Source organism: Microcaecilia unicolor, chromosome 1 (genome assembly GCF_901765095.1).
Source record: "Microcaecilia unicolor chromosome 1, aMicUni1.1, whole genome shotgun sequence".
NCBI lineage: Eukaryota > Metazoa > Chordata > Amphibia > Gymnophiona > Siphonopidae > Microcaecilia > Microcaecilia unicolor.
The window spans coordinates 298044914-298063100 of NC_044031.1; positions in this window are offsets into that span (position 1 = coordinate 298044914).

Below are 18187 nucleotides of genomic sequence, written 5' to 3' on the forward strand. Positions count from 1 at the left end.
GGACAAATAAGGGATAACAGAATTACTAAGGTGAGAATGATAAAACATAAGTGGGTACTGTACAAGCAAATAGGGGTTAGGAGTTAAAAGCAACATCAAAAAGGTGGTCTTTTATCCTAGATTTGAAAATGGCCTGAGATGGAGCTTGATGTCAGGCTCAGGAAGTCTATTCCAGGCATACGGTGCAGCAAGATAAAAGGAATGGAGTCTGGAGTTAGCAGTGGAGGAGAAAGGTACAGATTAGAGAGATTTACCCAATGAACAGTTTCCAGGGATGAGTGTAGGGAGAGATAAGAGTGGAGAGTTACTAAGGAGCTGCAGAGTGAATGCACTTTGTAAGTCAATAAGAGGAGTTTGAACTGTATGCAGAAACAGATAGGGAGTCAATGAAGTGACTTGAGGAGAGGGCTAATATGAGCATAGCAACACTAGCGGAATATAAATCGTGCAGCAGAATTCTGAATAGATTGAATGGGAGAGAGATGGCATAGTGAGAGACCTGTGAGAAGAAAGTTGCAATAATCTAAGCAGGAGGTGTTAAGAGTGTGGATAAGGGTTTTGGTAGTCTGCTCACAAAGGAAAAGATGAATTTTGGTAATATTATAGAGAAAGAAATGACAGGTTTTAGTAGTCTTTTGAATATGTGCAGAGATAGAGAGGGAGGACTCAAAGATGACCCCAAGGTTACGAGCTGATGAGACAGGGTGAATAAGAGAGTTATCCACAGAGATAGAGAATGACGGAAGAGGAGAGGTAGGTTTAGGGGGAAAGATAAGAAGCTCAATTTTGGTTATGTTTAGTTTCAGCTGGTGGTGAGGCATCCAGGCAGCAATGTCAGGCAGGCAGGCAGGCTGATACTTGGGCCTGGATTCATGCTGAAATTTCTGATGTGGAGAGGTAGATCTGGGAGTCATCAGCATAAAGGTGATACTGAAATCTATGGGATGAGATCAGAGCACCAAGGGAAGAAGTATAGATCTCTGCACTTCCTAAATCAACTTCTTAGGTTCCTCCTTTCACCAAATCTGACTTAATTTTACCTTTGACCACCTCTTCAATGTTATAGGCCTAACGTTATGGAAGAATCCAGTGCCCCTTCTCCGTATCAAGCCTTCCTTTCAAATCAAAGCAGGACTGAAGACTCACCTTTTTTGAAAAATAAGTTAGGAAATAAATACTTGCCCCTTATTCTCTCTTTTCTCACTTGGATCTAAAATTAAATTGCAGGAAACCTAGCTATCTCTTTTCTCTACACTGTCCTATAATATTGTAACTTGCTTTTCACTTTTTCTTTCTATCTTCTCTCTAAATTACTTTTTATGAAACGATTATCAGCTGCTTAGTTGGAACCCTGATACGTGATATATCAAATTGAAACTTGGTTTGCTTTGAAATTTGTTCTCCTCATGTATATGAGTCTATAGTTTGAGTGGCAAACACCTGAGTCTACAAATAAAACTGTTTCCCAGCACTGAATTAAAGGAAGAACGGGCCATTAAAATTCATGCAAGAAATAATTACACGACTGTCTTCTAATTGAAGCATGCACCTCTGAAATTGATAATTGTTGCTATGACCTTAGTTTGTGGAAGGAGGGTGAGAGAGATTATAATAACTTATTGTTAGCTTTATTAGGTTATTGTTTAATAACTTTGTTGATGTTTAATAAGGATGGCATAAAACATTTTTTTTTTCATCTTTGAAATAAATGGATAAGTGGACACTTTAAGTTTGCAGTTTACAGGTTTCTTTGCCAGTTGCTAATGGAACACAATAGATGAACTGTTTTACTTTAAAATCCAGATGTCATTACTGAAAATATTATATTGCAGAAAATGCAAAGTAGTGTGACACCTAAATGTATGAACAATTACCATCTAGAGTGGAGGAGCACCCTAGTGATTAGGGCAATAGGCTAAGAAACAGGAAAGCCTGGATTTAAATTCCACTGACATTGTGTAAGCCATTTAATCCTCCATTACCTCATGTAAAACTTTGATTGTAAGTCATCCAGGGACAGAAAAATACTTACTGTACGTGTACCTACTAGTTAAAAAGGTATAAGCTAAATCCACATTATTTTCCTCAAGAATTACAGTAGAAAATTGGCCCAGACCTTGTGACCTTGTGCAAGTCACTTCACCCTCCATAAAAATTAGAATATAAGCCTTCTGGGGCTGCACCTGAATATATTTCTGCTTGAGCTGCAATTGAAAATGTGTGTGCTAAATATATCAATATCTGTCTCTATTTCTATATATATATATTCTGATGAGGAAGTAACAGGTATAGTGAGTAAAACTCTCCAACAAGTTAAAAAGAAACATAAAGTTGAAACCCTCTTGAAAAACCAGGGAGGGGGAGGTTCCAGCATATTGTCTAGGTAACAGACACCTGTATGGTCTAGAATATTTCCTTTAAGAGAGAACCAAGTAGACTGGAGAAAGGGGAAGAGAAACATTTCCCTTGGAGCCATGCCAATTTGCCCCCTTCCCCCATACTGAGAGGACAGGGGTATGTTTCACTAATACGTTCCAAGGTGGTAGTGACTGATAGTGGTGAGAGGGAATGTAAACCCGTTTGGTGAGGGTTGCCAGATGGGAAAAATTTTCCCAGCCCAAAATCAGCCCTAAACCCGCCCAAAAAACGCCCAAAGTCAAACCCCGCCTCCCACGTCACCAGCCCCGCCTCCCACGTCACCAACCTCGCCTCCCACATCACCAACCCCGCCCCTGTCACCCCTGGTGTCATTAACCCCGCCCCGATGTCAACCCCACCCCTGAAAAGCTTCCATTGGACCACATCGGACCAATAGAAGCTCCGGAAAACCTTCTATTGGACCAAATTGGACCAATAGAAGCCCTGGAAAAAAGCGCCCAAACCCACACAGCGACCACGGGAAAACTGCCCAAAAAACCACACCCCGCAGCCGCCGAAATTTTCCCGCAGCTGCTCGTGGAAACCCGCCCAATTGGGCTGGAAAACCGCAACCCTGGCAACAATGGTTTGGTCTCTCTGAGCTCTGGTCCCACCCTCATTTCCTGTTTACGCAAGGGCGGGACCAGAGCTGAGAGAGAGCAGATGGAACAGCTCTGAGTCTCCTGCCTGCATGCTTTTTCCTGGGCTGCTGCTGTTGCAGATGTAACTCCTCCAACCAGGAGGTAAGATGAGTGACTTTTAAATTCGAAAGGAGGGAGGGAGATGGGGGGGCCCTGGAACTGGGAGGGAGGGAGGGGGAGCGGGGTCTGGAACTGGGAGGGTGAGAAGGGGGGCCTGGAGCTCAGAGGGGGAGAAGAGGGGGAGGAGATGGGGGAGGGGGCCTGGCCTGGAACTGGAGGGGAGGGGGCCTGGCCTGGAACTGGGAGAGTGAGAGGGGGGCTGGAACTCGGAGGCAGGGAGGGAGGCCTGGAACTCGGAGGGAGGGACAAGGGAGGGAGGGGAGGGGCAGGGGAATGCACCACCTGTAAAAAAAAAAAGAAAAGAAAAATTCAGCACACCCAATCATTTTGAAAAGTTGGCTCCTATGGCTTTGCCATCTAATCACCACTAAGCTTGTTTGGTTCATTGCCTTCTATACAGGATTCCTTTGTGTTTATCCCACACGTTTTTTAATTCTGTTACCGTTTTCATTTGCACCACCTCCTGCAGGAGGACATTCCAGTTATCTGCTACCCTCTCCGTGAAAAAGTACATCCTGACATTATTCCTGAGTCAGCCCCCTGCAGGTTGGGAGTAGTTCTCAACACTCTCAAGGACACACCAGACTGGAGGACCTACCTCTACAGAAGGTGGTGTCACTAAGGGAGAACCTATCACACACTACAGGAGGATGCGTCAGGACTGACATTTCAAATGACTCGCTGGTCTCACTCACTCACACAAGGAGTGCTCAGGCTGCATATACTGCAGCAGGACATGTTTATCCACTCCTACTTTAGCTGAGAGAACATTTAACCTTTTCTCTGACCTCATGTGCAACTTTCTTTAAATCAGTCACCTTACTTTCTAACTCTTCCTACTTTCTTACTCTTCTATATGTTACATCTTTGCTTTACCCTTCACTATCACCTATAATGTTCAATTACATATTGTGTTGACATTGTAAATAGTATACCATGCCATGCCATACTTTGTATTGTTTTTGAATATTTTTACTGCTGTAATTGTCTATTGCTCATGCTTGATCTATTCTTTCTGTACATCGCCTTGAGTGAATTCCTTCAAAAAGGCGGTAAATAAATCCTAATAAATAAAATAAATAAAAAACAATAGCATATTTATTTATTTATAAAACTTATACCCCGCTTACAGCTAAACGGCTCACAACAAAAACATGCATAATAATAAAACACATCTCTATATAATAATTCATCAATCTACGTCCCTGGATGGCTGGCTGGCTGGGTTTGTAACCGTATGCAAATGAGGTATACGTAATCGGCTCGCCTCCAGCTTTCCCTTCCCTCTCAGTGTCCCGCCCTCATGGAAAGAGGAAATTACATCAGAGGAGGGCGGGACACTGTGAGAGAAGGAAAGGAAAGGCTGGAGGCGAGCTGAGCCGAGCCTGACGCTTTCACTGACGCCGCTGCGACTTCAGGTAAAATAAATGTTTTAAAGGAAGGGCGGCAGGAAGGAAAGGAGGGCTGTTGTGGGAGAAGAGGGTGGGCAGGTAATAGCTGGGGTTGAACTGGAACTCGGGTGCTTAAAAGGGGGGCAGGTGGGGGCTAGAGCAAGTCTCCGGACATGGAGGGGAGGGGAGAATTGCTGGATATGGAGGGGAGGGGTCAACAGGGCCGTGCCTAGGGTCTCTGGCGCCCCCCTGCAGACTATCAGTTGGCGCCCCCCCCTGGTGAAAATGATCAGCCCCCCCCCCCCCCCCCGGTGAAAATGATCGCTCACCACTTGCTACACTGACAGGAATTGTCAGCAATATTCTTAGAAACAAATTGCTATACATTGCAAAATAAGATACCAGATGTAAATTCTCAAAGTAGACATATTCCAAATGCTAAAATGAAAATAAAATGATTTTTTTCTACCTTTGTTGTCTGGTGACTTTCTTTTTCCGATCATGCTGGCCAGTATCTGAGTCTGCTGCTATCTGTCCTCTTAACTCCATTTCCAGGGCTTCCTTTCCATTTATTTCTTTACTTTTCTCCTTTCTTCTTCATTTCTTGCTCTATATCCATTTCTCCTCTCTCCCTGGGTCCTGCCCTCCCATCCATGTCCATTCTTGTCCCTCTCTGCCCTTCCCTCCTCCATCCATAGCCAGCAATCCTCCTCTCTCCCCTCCATTTCCAGCAAATTGTCCTCTTCCTGGGCCCCCATGTCCATCCTTGTCCCTCTCTGCCCTTCCCTCCTCCATCCATAGCCAGCAATCCTCCTCTCTCTCCCCTCCCCTCCATTTCCAGCAAATTGTCCTCTCCCTGGGCCCCCATGTCCATCCTTGTCCCTCTCTGCCCTTCCCTCCTCCATCCATAGCCAGCAATCCTCCTCTCTCTCCCCTCCCTTCCATTTCCAGCAAATTGTCTTCTCCCTTCACGCGATTCGCGAACCGCTTCTTAGCACTGCTTAAAAAAAAAAAAATTACACGTCAGCAGGAACAGGCTGCTTCAGCCCATCCCAGGGGCCTTCCTTCAGCGTGTTCCGCCCCTGAGGGCTGAAGGAAGGCTCCTGGGATTGGCTGAAGCAGCCTGTTCCTGCTGACGTGTAAATTTTTTTTAAGCAGTGCTAAGCGGCAGCGCGGTTCGCAAATCGCGTCAAGTGGGGGGTGGGACGACGCAACGGCAACGAAGAGGTCGCAGCAGCGTCAGCATAGGCGGTCGGTGGCCCAACTGTTTGGGGAGGCTAAAGGGGGCGGGGTTATGGGTGGTACCAGGGGGCGGGGCTTACATCCATAATTGTCCGACAACACACAGGAAAAATAAATAAAAGTAAAATAGTCACAATTAATACCTTTAACAATTCAACATCAGATCCTCCAAAATATTATAAAACTATGTCTGATGTTATGACAAACTAAAATGAATTTAAAGTGTTGATGTCACCTTAGTACGGCCAACACACAATCTTTCCACTGCAAAACACTATACACAAACTTGTGCAAAAACACACTCAGAAACTTACCAAATCATAACAGCACTAATTCCAAGGACAGGACGAGCTACAATCTTATGCGTGGAAAAGCAGCACTGTAATTACACCAGGCTCTAAAACACCAATACACTACCTAGTGAAAAAAACAAAACCAAAAGGGCTGCAAATAGTACACGCTAGCAGAATACTGCACCTTGATCACACATGAAAAACACATGACAACAGATATGACAAAAGGAACTAGAAATCAAAAGATATGAAGGCAAAATTATGAACTGGAAAATTACCTCAAGAAGTCAGACTTGGCATGCAGCAATACTAGAGAAATTGAAACTTACGTGCAAAATATCACAGATGCACATTTCCAAAAGCTGACATATTCCAATTAATACATTCTGAATAAAATACTTTTTTCTACCTTTGTTTTCTGAGCATTTAGTTTTTCTATTCGCTTTGGTCCCAGTGTCGTCTGTTTTATGGTGTCTTCTTTCCATTTGATATTCTTTCACTCACCATCCTCCTGTGTCCTTATGCGTTCTGTCTACCATCTGTGGCACCCTGTCCCTATCCTTCCTCCAGTTGCAGCATCTGCCCTCAAAGCGTTTCAATCCAGTCCTTAAATTCAGCAGTTTCCCCTCCATCCATATTCAGCATTTCTCCTCACTCCCCTCCCCTCCATTCATCCATCCATCCGTGTCCAGCAACTCTCCTCCCTCCCCTGTCCTCCATCCATATCTAGCAAATCTCCTTTCTCCCCGGTTCTTCCATCCATCCATCTAGCAAATCTCCTCTCTCCCCTGACCCCTCCATCCTTCCATATCTAGCAATTCTCCTCTCTCCCCTGCCCTCCCCTACATGTCCAGTCCAATGATTTCTCTTCTCTCCCGTCCCGTCTATCCCCCCTCTCCTCATCCTTCCATCCGTTTTCCCTCTTTATCTCCCCATCCTTCTGTCTTCCTCTTCCCTCTTTCTCTCCATGTCCTTCCATTCGTCTACCCCCTCTCCCGATCCTGCCATCCAACATCTACCCCCCTCTCTCCCAATCCTTCCATCCAGTGTCTCTCTCTCTCTCTATCCCCTTTTCCATCCAGTGTCTCTCTCTCTACCCTTTTCCATTCATCATGCCCCCCCTCTCTCTCCCCATCCTTCAATGTTTCTCCTCCTGTTAGTTTCTCTCTCCCTTCCAGTGTCTTCCCTCTTTCACCCCCCCCCCCTCCCATTTTCTCCTCATTTTAAGCAGCTTCTCCCTTTCTCCAGGACTCCAGCCCTTCTCCATGTCCCCTCCTTCTCTCCCCATCTTCCCACTCTCTCCATTATACCTGCCTAGTGCCTCTCGCTCCCCCTTCCACCCGGTATTAATTTGTTGGCCACTGCTGCTGCTTCTCCTCTTCAGCAGCAGCAGCGCCCCGAGTCCAGACAAAAAAAAAAAAAAGGTAGCACGCGTTACACGAATCAGCTGGGAGGACCTACACCACACGCAGCTTCAACCGCTTTGGAGCCCCCAGGAGCAACAGTTGGCTGCTGGAACAAGCGCGGGGCTGTACCGTAGCAGCTTTCAGCATGGGCTATCGGCACTGCAGCCGCTCCTCTCTGTCCCCGGAGCAGAGCAGGAAGTCGATGTCAACTTCCTTCCTGCTCCTCCAGGGGCAGAGAGAGGAGCGGCTGCAGCGCAGACAGCCCATGCTTGAAGGCTGCCACGGCCCCGCTCTTGCTTCTTTTTTTTTGTTTTATCGCGCGACTCGCGCTGAAGAGGAGACTTTCTTCCCACTTTGCCGGCCCAGACTCGGGAGTGCGGGAGACTCCGGACTTGGCAGGTCTGGATGAGCGGGCCTCGGGCCTCGGGCCTGGAGGGAAAGTGGCTACGTTTGGGGGGGGGGAGGCAATGCAGCATGGGCGGGAAAGGTCACAGCTGGGCTGGGGAGGCTTAGCCTCCCCAAGCCTCTTATACGGGGCGCCTATGCAGCATCAGTGAAAGCGGAGCGCTGCCGACGTTTACCTTCCCTTGCACTCATTGGTTCCCTCAGTGTCCGCCTTCTTCTGACGTCAGAAGAACGCGGGACACTGAGAGAACCAATGAGTGCAAGGGAAGGGAGACGTCGGCAGCGCTTTCACTGACGCTGCTGCGACCAGGTAAAAAGATTTAAAGGCCTCGCGGGGCGAGAGTAAGCACCGCGGCGGCGCCCTCCAGAGGTGGGCGCCCCCCTGCGGCGCTTACCCCGCTTACCGCATCGGCACGGCCCTGGGAGGGGAGAATCGCTGGACATGGAAGGCATGGGATGCGATGGGAGGGGAGAATCACTGGACATGAATGGAATGGGATAGGATGGGAGGGGAAGGGAAGGGAGGACAGGGCAGGGCAGGGGAGAATCACTGGACATGGAGGGGAGGGCAGGGGAGAGACGAGAAATTGCTTAGATGAGAGCCTTACTAGGGCCCATTTCATTTTTGCAGAAACGGGCGGTTTTTGCTTGTACATTACATAAAACAGTCTGCATAAACCCTAAACAGAACAATTAATAGCAGTTGATCCCCAACTGCATCATATAGAGCTAGTTTGAACAAAGAAATGAGCTTTCAAGAACTTCTTAATTTGTCCTGCATTCGCACAGAGCCGAAGATGGCCAGGCAAGGCATTCCATAAAACCAGACCTGCAAATGAAAAAGGCGTTGGCCTCGTAAGAGCATAATGTGTTGTTACCAATGAACCAGTTGCTATCTTCTTCACTGAATCAGATCTTTAACCCTTTAGCTGATACAACATTATTACAGAATGTAAATACCATGGTACATGGCCATAAACAGTCTAATGAAGCAGACATAACACTTTACATTGTTTTAATATGTATGCCTGTTGGTCTATCAATTAATAAGAACCTTGTTTTGTGTTTGAACAGCAGTACAGCTCTCCCTGAAGAGCTAGCGGGCTTCATACCTAACAACTGGATTTGCAGCAGCACGGTGAGGACTAAAGAGCTAATGGAGTTCCTACACCCCTTCCTATGAACTGACGAATAATAGTAAAGACTGAAGAAAGAATTGATGACGTTCTCACCCCGTTGGCTGAAAAAGAATTGGACCCAAAGAGTCATAATTAAAAGTTAACAACCAATGGAGGTTCTCAACCCCTCCCCCCCCCAGCAGAAAAGGAGGATGAAGGCATGGCTGTGTGATAAGTGGAGAACTAACTAGAAGATGGAAATGGAATAGAAAGGGATAGAAGAGGGAGACAAGGTGAAAAGAAGGGAAGGAGAGACCTATCCCTGATATGTCTTGTCTGTCCTAACCCTTATCTCTTACTTGTCTTGTCTGTCTGTCATAATTAGATTGTAAGCTCTCTGGAGCAGGGACTGTCTCTCCATGTTCAAGTGTGAAGCGTTGCGTACGTCCGGTAGCGCTATAGAAATGATAAGTAGTAGTAATAGTAGAAGGGAAGAAAGTGGCTGGGGAAAATAGAAGGTTACAAAAAATGGGGAAGGAGGAGATAAAAAAGGAAGAAAAAGATTGGAAGGGAAGGCCTGACTCACTTCAGAATCACCCTATTCACACACATCCTTCTGCCTCTTCCTCCATACCCTCTGCACTCACACCTCCACCACTCTCTTACACCTCCTCTGCTACTAACTCACATCCCACTCAGTTAAAACCCAAGCAATCCTACCCACACATCCCACCCTCTGAGAAAAATACACACTTGAGCAATGCTTAGAACATGCATTTTTTTTTAACTGGATTTTCTGAGCACACTTCCTCCATACATTCTTGAAAAAAAAATTTGTCCACCATCCAAGCCAGCTGCAATTTCTGTAAATTGTTCACCATAATAGTACAATAAATTTTAGAATGTTAAAGTCCCAATACACCCTCAACAAAAAAATCTTTCTGAGCAACATTACACAGTATTCTAAAGCACATCTTCAGTCTCCTTAGGATGTTTATAATAGCCTAATGAAATTAACTCTAAACACTATTTTAGGGCCCAATTCAAAGGATACTTTCAAAATTGAGTGGTAGATAAATCAAGCCTAATGAAGCAAACATTAGCACATAGGTTCTAATTAGGAAGTTGGTTAATGAAATGAGGGTATTTACTTAATTACTGTGAACAATTATTTTCAAATTAAGTCTGGCAATTCAGAAGTGTGACAAAATCTATACGCAGAGTATTGGCTTGTAAATCTGATACCAACAAATCCTGCATATTTTAATGCTTTTTTTTTCTGATTATAGGGCTATTATCCAGCGGGCATGCCTAATTAAAGTTAAACCACCTAGCTTATCTAGTTAAGTTAAACTAGGAAATGAAAAATGGTAACTGATTAACCACCCTGTTTACTAAGCTGTGCTAGTCACGTGGCAATGCCGACCCATTCAAAGTAAATGGGCTGAGTCGACATTACCGAACTGACAAACACTAGTGTGGCTTAGTAAACAGGAGAGTAAGTCTATTTTTGAATATACCATTATCTAGTGAACTTTATAAGAAGTATTTGTCCTAATCGGACTTACCTGGTTATCTTTAATCAGAATGTAATATGCCAGCTTTGAGAATGTGCATTTCTTAGAGTTTTGTATTTTGTTTGGTACTAAAGGAAATCCCCCCGACCCCCACCACCACCCCATTGTTTGTAGTGTCATTTCTTGGAGTTTCCACTATATTGTTTTCTCTGCATGCTTTGGTTGCTAATTTATAGCCCCTTATCCTGTATTAGATAACTGTTCGGCTATATTGTGTATGTGTGACAGAGGCCTACCTCAGGAGTCTTCTTATGGATGTTTCTGAATGTGATAGCTTTTCAAACCTAACAACGAATAATAACACACCTTATGCAATGAAGAATCTCTCTTCACCCAGTTCTGTCATGTACACATTCAGAAACATCCATAAGAAGACTCCTGAGGAAAGCCGTTGTGTCTGAAACACGACTCGTGTTGAGTCTTTGGATATTTTAATGAACTTAAAATATTTTGTGCTTTGAATGTAAAAGTTGAGAAACAAGATAAGGAAGTACAACGACTGCAAGAAGTTCAAAACAATATGGTGAAAGACTTAATTAATTTAAGAAGAAAGGCAGAGATAATGGAAAACTTTTCAAAAAGTAATAACTTGCGATTTATAAATTTTCCTCAATTGGACAATGTGGCTCCTAGAGAGATGTTGAAAATATATTTTAAAGATATTCTACAGATAAGTGAAGAAAATATACCTCCTTTTGCGCAAGTTTTCTACCTCCCATCTAGACAGCAACAAACATTACAAAACCAACCCCTTGATGTTTCAGCTTTACTACAAACCTCAGACTCTGAACAAGTAATACCAGCCACGTTATTGGCTACAGTTGCTTTGTCTCCAGACAAACTTTGGATATTAAAATTGTTCTATAAAAATTGTGAAAAACTTTTCAAAGGGATTAGTGTATACCCTGATGTATCAAAGGACACACAGCTGCGCCGGAAAAGATTTCTTCAGAAAAAGCAGGAAACGATTCAACTGGGAGCGACTTTCTTTTTAAAATTTCCATGCAAGTGTTTGGTCACCTACCACTCTGAAAAGTTTGTGTTTTATGACCCATCCCAGCTCGAGACATTTATTACATCTAGAAAGACAGCTGAAACAGTAGTTTCAACTAGTGACGTTGTTTGAAATTGGAATATAGTGTCCTTTGTACACCTCTGCTACTCTTTTGAAATTATGTTTATTTCTTAGTAATATACCTTCAATGATGTTTGTATTTTGAACTCCTAATTTGAGGACTTGTATTGGTTTGAGGGAAGTTTTATAAATGATATATTGCCTATTATATTGTAACCTCATTATACCCAATTTTTCTGAACAAGTTTGTATACTTGAAAAGTTGAAATTTAATAAATAAATAAATTAAAAAATATATATTTTGTGCATTGTCCAGCTTCCACGTTTTTTGTCATCTTCACTGTGCTGGGAGACCAGATGTCACCAGTTAGGAACCATAAGCAAAACAAATAGGTTGTACAGCCACTAGAGAGAGAGATGGGGTCTACCAGATCTTTCTCCATGAGTGTTAAAGCTGCTGAAAAGCAGACCTAAGCTTTAAGTGACACTGAGAAAACCTGCAGTAAGCCCAAACTACTAGGTATCTGCTCTCACAGCTTTGTGGGTACTGTCTGATGGATTCTAAATTGGTTGCCCAAAGTTGGGTGTACAAATTTAGGCATGGATCACAGATCTGTGTCCAAACTAATTAGCCAATTAGGCATTAACAATCAATAATTGGTGTTAACAGGTACTTAATTAGCAGTAACTAGGTATTGTGTACGGATCTGCTCTGTCTGCACCCTATTCTGTAACATGCAATCCTAAATTTCATAGTGCACCATTCAAAGGGAGCGTGGCCATGGAAGGATCATGGGTGGGTCAGGGGGATTCCCAGGATTTAGGCACAATGTTACAGAATAATGCCATTTACATGCCTAACTGCCATTAGTTGGGCACCAGAATTTATACCAGCTTTTGGGAGGCAGAAGTGCTTGCGTCAAAGCTAGTTACAAGATCCATGTCAAGTTAGTATTCTAGCATAGATCATCCCAGCACCTAACTTTGGGTGCCACTTACTGAATTCTCTTCTGTGTGCTTGTAAATGAACATGAAATTAACTTACCCATTAGCTATTGATTCAGAATGGCCACTCTCAGAGAAAGGATGATTGGCAGGATGGACAGTTGACATGAATGAGCCTGGCACTTCTTTTGTGCTTATCATTATTGTTATTTTATTACATTTATTTGATGTTATCTACCTTTACTATTCTGACAAGGAGAAATGCAAAAGAATAGATTGATTTTTCATGTAATTGATTAGACCTGATATTTGTCATGCGTTCTTTGCTTTCGATACAATTCTCCTTGTGTATTTTAGAAACCGCAATACATACAACAAGAAAGACTTCAAAGTCATTTACCCTTTTAATATAAATAAATAAACCATTTTAAAGGATGTGATGTATGTTGATATGTTTATCTTCATCACAGATTTGTGTCTGGTCAAGTTTAAATTAAGTTATGGGATATTACCTCTGGATTCATCTTTAAATGTAATTGAAATTTTTTTTAAACATAAGACCACTTCTCTACTATGACAGATGTCTGTCTAGAAAGCAGAGACAGACACAGATAATATACTGAAACTCTGGTAAAAGACCAAAGTGAACAGCTGGAGTCATTCTCTACAGAGAGAACAAAGCAGGAAACAAACGGCAGCACTAAAAGGCATTCTGCCGAGAATAGAGTTTACATGTTGCCATTTCATTGTGTCTACATTTAATGGTATTATTATGATATTATTGTGACAGGAATATGATGAATAGTATACTGACATTTTGATAATGTACATATATATTTAGTAGAGATGTTTCAGATATGACACATATATTTGAATAAATATGAACTACATCACTCAAATCCCAACATCAGCATTATTCAACTGGCGATACCATAATCATCTATATACTACTCTGTACAATTATACTTTTACTCCCACTTTCTGTCCATCTGTATGGGCACCACCATATCACCAACAACAAATCATCTCTTCCCATATAAGCAATGGAGACATACATGAAATTTAGTGAGATGATTAAAAAAAAAAATTCTCAAATTAGTATCTCCACTAATCTCTTTCTAGAGAGACAGATTTCATAATATCATAATCTCTTCTCCCTTTACTTGTCTTCTGCAGTTAGAAAAATTAATGGGAATTCCATATGATTTCAACATTCATTCAATAATCTGGAATAATTCTTTTATTTTAATTAATAATAAACCAATACTTTGGAAAGAATGATTTAATAAAGGAATCTGGTCCCTTGATCAAATCTTGATTGATAATAAATTGAAACCTTTCACAATGCTACAAACACTATTTGGATTGTACCCAGATCAACAATTTCGTTGGATAGAGTTACAACATTTTATGACTTCCAATCATTATCCAAGTTCACCATACACTTCAACCCTCCCTACTTCAATTTATCATATTAGTTCACAAAAAAAGACGTCTCATCTCAACTATACATTTTTAATTAAGAAAAGACAGGTCTTCGTTCAGTATGGGAATCTGATCTACATTGTTCTCTCACTAATCATCAATGAAGTACTTTTTGGGCTAAAACAAGTAAATTCATTTCTTCATCAACCTTCCTCCAATCTCTTTTTTTTCTACATCATATAATTTTATAGACTCCTGAAAAAATGAAGGTTGCAGGTCTGTCGAAAGGTAACTTACCTTGGTCATGTAATGAACATCAAGGTACTCTTCTCCATTTAATCTTCGAAAGTCGTTGTACAAATTTATTTTGGACTAAAGTATGGCAAGTTATCTCATCCATATTCAACTTTACTGAAACTATTAATTCTAAAAAACTTATCTTTGGTTCATTGACATTAGACCATTCTTTAGATGTTCACAAATCTATACTTTTTGACACATTGATAGCAATTACCCTTAAATACGTACTATCCAATTGGAAAGATCATTCACAAATTAATATACATTTTTTGTGGAATAATGTCTTACAAATTCACAGATATTGTATAGCCACTACTGGTAATTTTCACATATCTAATCATAAAATTCAGTCACCTTTACAACAATTTTTGGAGTCAAATCCAACTAACTAGCCACATGAACAAAACACCCAAGTCTTGGGTCTTTGTACAATGACATTCAAAGATATATATATATATTTTTTTTTTACTTCTCCCTTTTTTACTTACTTATAGCAAAGAAGAAAAGGACAGGAGGAACTCCAAACTAACTGAACAAATGGGCACACAAAATCAGAGAGAAAAATACAGTGGTTGCAATAGCAGATGTCAGAGAGAAACCAATGTCACGTGAAAAGACTCGTTCTATATTGCCAGAGATAACAGTGAATTTGATGGTAATATTCTAACTGTAGATGATGATTCAGTACTAGCAGACAGGATTTGGTCCTCTTTAAATTATTTAGCACAGTAGGCATGTTTTGGGGTGGAGAGTAGGTATGCCCAGTGCTTATTGGTTAGTGCAGCTACATCATTGCATGCTAACCAATTAGCACACGGTTAGCACAGGAGCCCTTACTGCCTAGAAAATAGATGTCAGTAAGGGCTCCTAAGCTAATGGCCACATGCTAATTAGGAACTTAACACTTGACAATTAATTGAGGAAATAGAAAAATTGGCCATTTTTACAGCCACAGGAAATCCACAATCTAGTCACAGCGTAGGGCACTTTTTGGTGCAGTTAAGTAAAAGAGCTCTTATATAATGACTTTTGAGAAACTTCCCAAAGAGAATATAGTAAACTGAGGGGTCCTTTTACTAAGCTGCGCAAGTGTCTATGCATGCCCAACGTGCGCTAAAATGGAGTTACCACCAGACTACCACATGGCTCTTGCAGTAATTTCATTTTTGGTGTGCAACCAATACACACGTCTGAAAATATTTTTTATTTTTGGACGTGCATAATGGACATGTGCCAAGTGGCTTTTAGCAAGAAAAGGTCATTGCTGCCTGGTTACTGCATAAGTTTTTACCACTAGGTCAATGGCTGGCGGTAAGGTCTTAGACCCAAAATGGACGTGTGTCAATTTTCATTTTGCAACACGTCCATTTTCAGCAAAAATAAAAAAAAGGCCTTTTTTACAGGTGCGCTAAAAAATGGATCATCACATGCCTACATTTTTCAGCACGCCTTTGTAAAAGGACCCCAGAGACAATTGGATGAAAACTTAAGGAAACATCTCTAATAGATAACCAAGAAATATTTCATTATTATTTTTTTTTGTCATAACTTAGGAACTTTTGGAGACTTAACAAACAGATTCCACTTCCTTGTAATATTTTCCATTTTTTAAATACAGACTATTGAAGTCTTTTGCTAAGGTGCACTAATGGATTTTCCCAAGTCCATCTTAATGGCTTATGGATTTTAGGAAATTATCCACAACATTTAAACCCTGCTAAGCTAACTGCTTTTACCATATTTTCTGGCAAACAAATTCCAGAGTTTAATTACATGTCGAGTAAGAAATATTTTCTCCAATTTGTATTAACTTTACTATCTAGTAGCTTCATTGCATGCCTCCTAGTCCCTGTATTTTTGGCAAGAGTAAACAAGCCTTTCACTTCTACCATTTCTACTCCACTATCTCACTTGACTCTACCAAGACAGGATCGAGAGGCTGCCTTCTTTCCTGTTAACTCAAAGATATTTAATGTGCAAAGGAAGCTGCCACCCCCCCCCCCCCCCTGTATATATCTGTATGTGCTTGTCAGACTGCTAATATTGGATCTGTATTTATAAGGAATTTGAAGGGAAAGTTATAGAGCACTAATGGAAAGTTTGTATGCTTGTCAAGAAAAGAAGAAGAAAAGTTGCATTTACAATGCATATTTACCATGATTCCTGTCAGTAAAAATAACCATCAAATGGAATGGTCATGCCTTCATTCACACTTATGTACATTTAATTCAACTAGTCTTCTGCAGGTGAAGAAAGAAGGAAGTCCCATCACATTCTTTCTGTTCTAATGTGCCAGGTTGCTCTTCTAAGACCACTGTGAAAAATACATCAATTACTGAAATTAAGTAGTCATATACTGTACATAGGTCTTACTTATCAACGATTATACCATATTCAGCCTATCTAAAAATGTATTTTATTTGAGTTAATATGGTAACTACTATACATACCCTGAATCATTTGTACAAAACTAATGTACCATGTACATTAGGCTGTTTTCAGAAAATATGTTTTTTGTTCAGTGACTGAAGGACAAAATCATTGTTTGAATATAATGTATTAGCAATCGATCTGCTCTTTTATACAGTATAAAATAGAGATGAATAGCAATTTGGGCAGCCAAAGAATAAAAATATTTACTGTTCAAAACTGGAGCCGAGGTTGCACAAGAGGCTGAACAGGGGAAAAGAAAACAAAATCAGACATGTATGCCCAGATGCTCAAAGCTTTGGTGCTGTACGAAACAGTGCCAGAAAATACTGCCACAACAGAGCCGAGCAATTACTTCCTAATGCTCAGTGATAATAGAATGCAAATAATATGCACCCAGAGGAAATTGGAGAGTCATGGGATAGGAGGTAGTGTTCTATTGTGGATTAAAAATTGGTTAAAAGATAGAAAACAGAAAGTAGGGTTAAATGGTCAGCATTATCAATGGAGAAGGGTAAATAGTGGGTTCCCCAGGGGTATGTGCTGGGACCGCTGCTTTTTAACATACTTATAAATAATCTAGAGATGGGAGTAACTAGTCAGGTAATTACATTTACTGACAACACAAAGTTACTCAAAGTTGTTAAATTGCAAGAGGATTGTGAAGAATTACAAGATGACCTTAAAAGACTGGGAGATTGGGCATCCAAATGGCAGATGACGCTTAATGTGAGCAATTGCAAAGTGATGCATGAGGTAAGAGGAACCTGAACTTGATAGATAGCAGCACTTAGCTGACCCATTGGGACCTATAATCCCACCCACCCCAGGGTTGTCCACTCATTTATAGACAAACCAAACCTCATTAACTTTACTCCATAGTCATACACAGGCAGTCTTGCAGGCTGTTACTCCAACATAGTACACCTGTTCATACCCATTTCAACCAATCAGGATGACTTTTATTTTCTGCAATAATTGTGATGCTTTAGTTTCAAGGCCAATCATCTGGACACTTAAAGCTTGTCCTATTTGTCTTCAGCTATCTACTTTAAAACAAGAGCTCTGTAAAGTAATGCAAGAATTAGATGCAATTAAAGCAACTTATAGGACTGTGCAGAATCATAACTTCTCATCACTGTCTCAAAGAATAAAGCCACATAAGAACAGATGGTTCACAGTAGGCTCAGGCAGACTTCATCATGTGACACAGAAGCATCCGCCCGCACAAGTGTTGCCACTACAAAATTCTTTTGCTCCACTACAGCACCATGATGTTCCTGAAAATAAAACTGAAGCGGAAAAAAAAGAAAAAGCAAGGAAGGGGGAACAAAATATGAGAAGGTACCCAAAGAGAAAACACCCTCACAAATCACTAAAACCATAACACATACTAGGAAA